Source organism: Diceros bicornis, chromosome 25 (assembly GCF_020826845.1).
Source record: "Diceros bicornis minor isolate mBicDic1 chromosome 25, mDicBic1.mat.cur, whole genome shotgun sequence".
NCBI lineage: Eukaryota > Metazoa > Chordata > Mammalia > Perissodactyla > Rhinocerotidae > Diceros > Diceros bicornis.
The window spans coordinates 47,625,941-47,631,968 of NC_080764.1; positions in this window are offsets into that span (position 1 = coordinate 47,625,941).

The window sequence follows — 6,028 nt, forward strand, 5'->3', positions numbered from 1 at the left end:
GAGGATGGCATCAAGGAAATCTTCCTGGAGGAGGGGCTGATTATTCCCATTCTGAGAACAGGTAGAGCCTGGATGGAACTGGAGGGAAGGAGGATTCCCAGGACTGGTCCCCTGCCCCACTCCTCACCCCCCACAAGGCCCCTGCAGCATCCCCCACCCAGGCCCTGTCTGCATCCTCTCCTTCCCTCTGGTCCCAGAAATACCAAGTCATGAGGGAGATCCTGCTGCTCCAGGTCGCTGCAAAGAATTATAACAAGACTCTGAGGAGTGATTTGGGGCCTGGTTCCAGGACATGGAGCTGCTCAATGAGAATGAGTGAGGCCGGGCAGGAGTTGGGTGAGGGCAGGGGTGGATTCTTCCTGTTGGCCAGTCCAGAGAGCCTGTCTCCATGGCCCCCTGGTCAGCCCCAAGCCTTATTGCATGGCGACCTCTGGGACACCCAGACCCCAGCTGCTGAGGTTTCTTTTGACCAAATTTTAGGAACTTTTAGTTTTCTAGTTCAATCTCTGGAATTGCATCAGCTCTAAGTGGGGAAACCAATGTAAAAAGATCAAAACGTGCACGTGGAGAGGACAAGGCCTGAGGAAGATCATTTGCAAATGGACTAAAGGCAGGCAGGACTTTCCCCCTGGGGAAAAGTCCCCCCTGGGGACTTTCCGAGGGGCTCCGTGTTCACCCCTGACCTAGATTTGAATCCTGCTGGGATCTTTGTCCAGGACTCTGAATTCCTTTTCCTGCTTGATTTGTATCCAGGAGGAAAGATTTGTGATGCAGCTTTTAAGGCTACAGCTGGACCTTGTTACATAAACATGACTGCTCCCTGTGAACTAGGATTTTCAGCACCCCTGCCTTCCTTATGCAATTCCCTTTAGGACAGAAATTCCCTAGAAGGCCCCCAGCCTCCTCCCTGGCTTGGCCTGATGGATCCCGAGTGAGCTCTACTTTGCCAGAATAAGGGACCATAATCCTGGCCAGTCAGTGACCCCACATTGTCCCTTGCTGTCCAAGGTGACTTCTGAGCCCGTGTCCTTCTGAGGTCCATGGTCTTGGGCAATCCTCCAGTTTACACACTCAGTGTTGGTGTTCCGAACTCGTCCAAATGGGGCAATTGGGCCCGAGCCATTAAAGTGTGTCACCCCTGGGTGGCTGTGTTTTTTTCCCCAGTCTTGTGCTGTGGTTACATTACAACCAGCTACTGGGGTGTGAACCCTGTTTGGAGCTTTGAAAGATGAGGCATGACAGGGGTGTTGGGGGTCCAGCAGGGAATGCCACGGAACTGATGATCCATGGACGTACATGAACACAGCCTTACCAATTAAAATACTGAAATGCTCCCCATCTGGTGGTGAATAGACACTGCTCTGAGCTCACACCAAGAACTCGCCCCATGACTAGCAGCTTTTAAAGGGTTACCAAGTGGCATTTTGAACCTCTTCCCTTGGGAACACCCTGTAAGACAAGGGCCAGATGAATCGCTTGGCACTTGTGAGCTATCCCCTCCTTTCTGCTGCAAGTGTCACCCATACACACAGGCTGGACTCTGCCAGGGAAGCCTTCTCAGGACAGCCAGAAGCTGAGGATGAATCCTGGTTCCCGGCATCCCAGGCCCTTCCTGACATGGCACAGCCACCCAGGAAAGTGATTTGGTAATGGAAAGACTGGGAAGGCCGTACTTTCCCTCTAAAGAGAAAGAGAAGTGCCAACAGTGAAAGCTCGATCCCTCAAATAGACAATTAAATCCCAACAAGCAGTGGGTTCTTGTCAGATTACTGACGCTGAAAAGGCCTCTTTTGATAATCGCACGATCCCCCAACTGCCATGTCCAACTTCATGAATCAAACTTCCAACACATATGTATCTAAAAAACTGAGGGAAATCTGGTATTTCCTTACATGCAACTCCGAATTAGCATGCAAAAAAGAACATAAAAATGGAGACCTAGAAGTAAATACCTAATTTGAGTACATAGACACCAAAGTGCTTTTGAAACAATATTTTAGAATCTATTGGAATATTACACAAAAAGAATAATCCACTTTTAGTACGTTTTACTGTGACTATGAGGGGAAAAACTGAATCATCTCGTGACGTTGATAACTCGCTGCTGACCTGAAAGTAAAAATAATGTACGTAGTAAAAGTAAATGAGAGAACAGCATGAAAAAGGAAGATCTTTCTCTCCTCACCTGAAACTCAACCTCTCACCTCAGAAAGAAACTGCTGTCTATATTTTCTATGTCACACAGCAGAGTTTAATAAAAGAAACGTATTGGTATGTTTTAAAGTTTCAAGAGCTCAAAGCAAGGAAACATTAGGGACGCTGCCAAGAGACCTCACTGAGGTGCCTGCTCCGCTTCATCTGCTGTCAGGACGTCCTTCTTGACCCCTCACTTTCTCTACCTCGCTAGCAAGTCTGTCCGCCATCAGTGCTATCACCAGTCTCTCTCCTGTGCTCCTCACTGCCCTTTCCTCCTTCCTGATACCTTCCTCAATCACCAGAAATTGTTGGCAGTGGAGCTGTGGAATGCCCAGATCAGCTCCTGGAATCATCTCTGCCAAATCGGCAGGAGTGGGCATGGGACCTGGAGTGCAGACCACCTGCGAGCACACCTGGCAGGGATTAACCTGTGTGACTAGGTGCAAGTTTTTGCAACGCTTTGGCAAGATTGAAAGGACTTACCAGTTGTCCTGCACTGCTGCAGGCCTGGAGTCCTCGCGGTCTCTCGGGCCAGCAGACCTGGTGGGGCTGGTCCAAGGTGTCCTCCCAGAGACCCTTCATTGCCAGGATGGGATGGGATTCTAGTAACCTGCCTCTTGAATATGTCACTGGACATCCTAAAAGGGATGGAGATGCTTAAACCAGGCTTTGGTTTGGACTGGTTCTCACAGTCACGCTGCTTCCTCTGTGAAGACATGACTATCATCCTTCTTTTCCTCTTACCCTATAAAAATAAATCATGAAATTGGGTCAAATGATAAAGGAAGCCTGCCTTTTTAGGACAGTTATCCTGGCTGTTTTGTACTTCCACCCTCCCTCTATCCTCTGGGGATCTGACCTGTGTCCTGGGATGTCATCAGGCAGATTTGCATCAAGAACAGAAAGCTCCAGGTCAAAACTCAAGGCTACTCCAGATCATTTCTCTCCCTCCATCCTGTTAACACCCCCTCCTTGTTTGAGTGTGTTTCTATTCTTGTCCTTGTCACTCTCAACCGCACAAGTCCTGGCACTCCCTCTCAGGACAGTCGGTCTCCAGTCCTTTACTGAATCCCAAATCCTACCATTTCTGTGTTTTCTGACTATTCATTTGCTTAATCCATTGACCACTCGGTGTTCATAGAAGTGAAATCAATAGTGATAATGTCAACCAGCCCCTGTTAGCGACTTACTCCCACATCCCAAATGTTCACACAATCCAAATGGTTATGTTCAAAGTAAATAATTCAGAAAACATATTCACCCACCACAAATTCCTGATATCTAATACTTTTATTCAAACACTCATACAGTGGATACCTGTCCCTCAAGATCAGAAGTAATGCCAGATCACCGATCCTCACCTTAATTTCCTCCTACACCTATCAATCCTGGATTCTATGGACTATGAACTCAATAATTTCCTTGGAATAATAAAAAATTCATTACCACTCAGTTATGTTGTAAACCTCCAAACCCAGACGATCCCGATTATCTGCCATGCCGCAGCTACTGCTGGTCTTATAACAAGCTGAAGAAAAAGCACGAAACATGATCTTTTGGTACCACTGTAAATACAAAACCATCTGCATCAACTGGGAAGCACTCATAATGCCTGAAAATTTTGTTCTCTTTTTTTGTGTTGGGTCAATTACAAAAAGAAAAATCAATTAAAAAATGGGCAAGGGACCAGAATGGACTTTTTCCAATGAAGACATACAAGTGGCCAATAGGTGTATGAAAAGGTGTTTGGAATCACTAATCAGGGAATGCAAATCAAAACACAATGAGCTATCACTTCACACCTGTTAACATGGCGATTATCAAAAAAACTAAAGGTGGCAAATGTTGGTGAGGATGTGGAGAAAAGAAACCCTTGTGGGAATGTAAACTAGTACAGCCATTATGGAAAACAGTATGGAGATTCCTCCAAAAATGAAAACTAGCACATGATCCAGCAATCCCACTTCTAGTATATACCCACAGGAATTGAAATCAGGGTCTCAGCGAGATACCTGCACTCTAATGTTCATTGCAGCTAATTTACAATAGCTAAGACACGGAAGTAACCTAAATGTCACTGATGGATGAAAGGATAAAAAAATGGAATATTAGTCAACCTTGAAAAAAGAAGCAATTCCTGCCATTTTTGACAACATGGATGGACCTGGAAGACATTAGGCTAAGGGAAATAAGGCAGACAGAAAGGCAAATACTCACTTATATGTGGAATCTAAAATAGTTAAACTCATACAAGCAGAGGTTAGAATGGTGGTTGCCAGGGGCTGGGAGGATGGAGAATTTGGGAGCTGATGGTCAAAGGATACAAAGTTTCAGTTATCAAGATAAATAAGTTCTGGAGATGTAGGCTACGGCATAGTGCCTACAGGTAACAAGACTGTATTGCATACATCACATTTGCTAATAGAGTAGATATTAAGAGATCTTACCACAGAATAATAGTAATAAAGGAGGTGAGAGAAAACTTTGGGAGGTGATGGATATGTTTGTGGCCTTGATGGTGGTGACAGTCTCAAGGGTGTATACTTATGTCCTAATTCATCAAGCTGTGTATGGAAAAGTATGACATCATCGTTGATTCTTCTGCATCTTGAAATACTCCATGTCCTCATCACAAGAGATAATTTTGTAACTATATATGGGGACAGATGTTAACTGGACTTATTGTGCTGATCATTTCGACATATACTCAAACATTGAATCATTAAGTTGTACCCCTTAAACTAATATAATGTTGTATGTCAACTTTACCTCAATTAAAAAAACACAACAGACAAAATGATTTGAATATTGTAAAGGAGTTCAGTGAATCCCTGAAACTGCCCCACTCCTATATGGGAGTTACAGGAAGCAGAGAGGATGAAGGAAGATGGAAGAAAGTTGTACAAAGGAGTATTCAAATTAAAATCATTTGAGTTGCTATCAGCTCCTTGTGGCAGAGTTCTGTGAGCCGTGATCTTCTTTCACATTTATCCTGGAAAAGCATACTTTCAGATCCAACCCATAATAGTTCATCATTTGCTCTAATACGAAAATCTCAACTTAATAAATAAAACCAAAACCATCCCTTATGTATGAATAAAGTTAGTGAACTTTACAGAGAAAAGAGCATATTTGCACAATCTCAATAAAGGAAACAGAAGAACTGAATGATGATCGAGTCTCAGTCAAGCTTATCTTTGAAAGCCAGTGAAACCAGGATATCTTTTCAAGGATGTGTGTAGAGCTGTCAGCCTTGGAAGATAGAAATAGTGGCCTCCTCTGGAACAAAGGGCAGGCTTGCTTACTGCCCAATATAATAGAAATAACACCCTTCCCTGGGGCAAAGGTCAGCAGACTTCCTGCCCATTATCAAAGATTTGAGTTCCTTAAGCTCTGAGTTCTTGCAACCCTCTGCATGTCACCTGGCCCACTGTGTATCACCCTGTAGGAAGTGGGATTTAGTGAACTGGTGCAAATGTTGATACTCTGGCCACTAGTATTGTTGTGTCATTAAGTCCTTTGTCTCTGACCCATGGGTCTAGTTTCTTTTGCCAGCATCTATAAGACCATGGTAGGCTGACTTATTAGCTTGCAGGTAAGGTAAAATATCATACCTTTCACGGTTCCTGACAAGCTCTTAATGTAACTAGTACTCTTAGGAACAGAGAGCTATCCAGAACAATATGTATGAATATTCTTCATCGAAGACTCCATGCAACCAAAACTTTAATAAGTCTCTCTGATCTCTTTTATTTCTACCCCAAGTAAAGGAGAGGCACCAAACTATTACAGACCTAGGGCTTGTGCAATCCACCTGGAGACCTAGTGACGA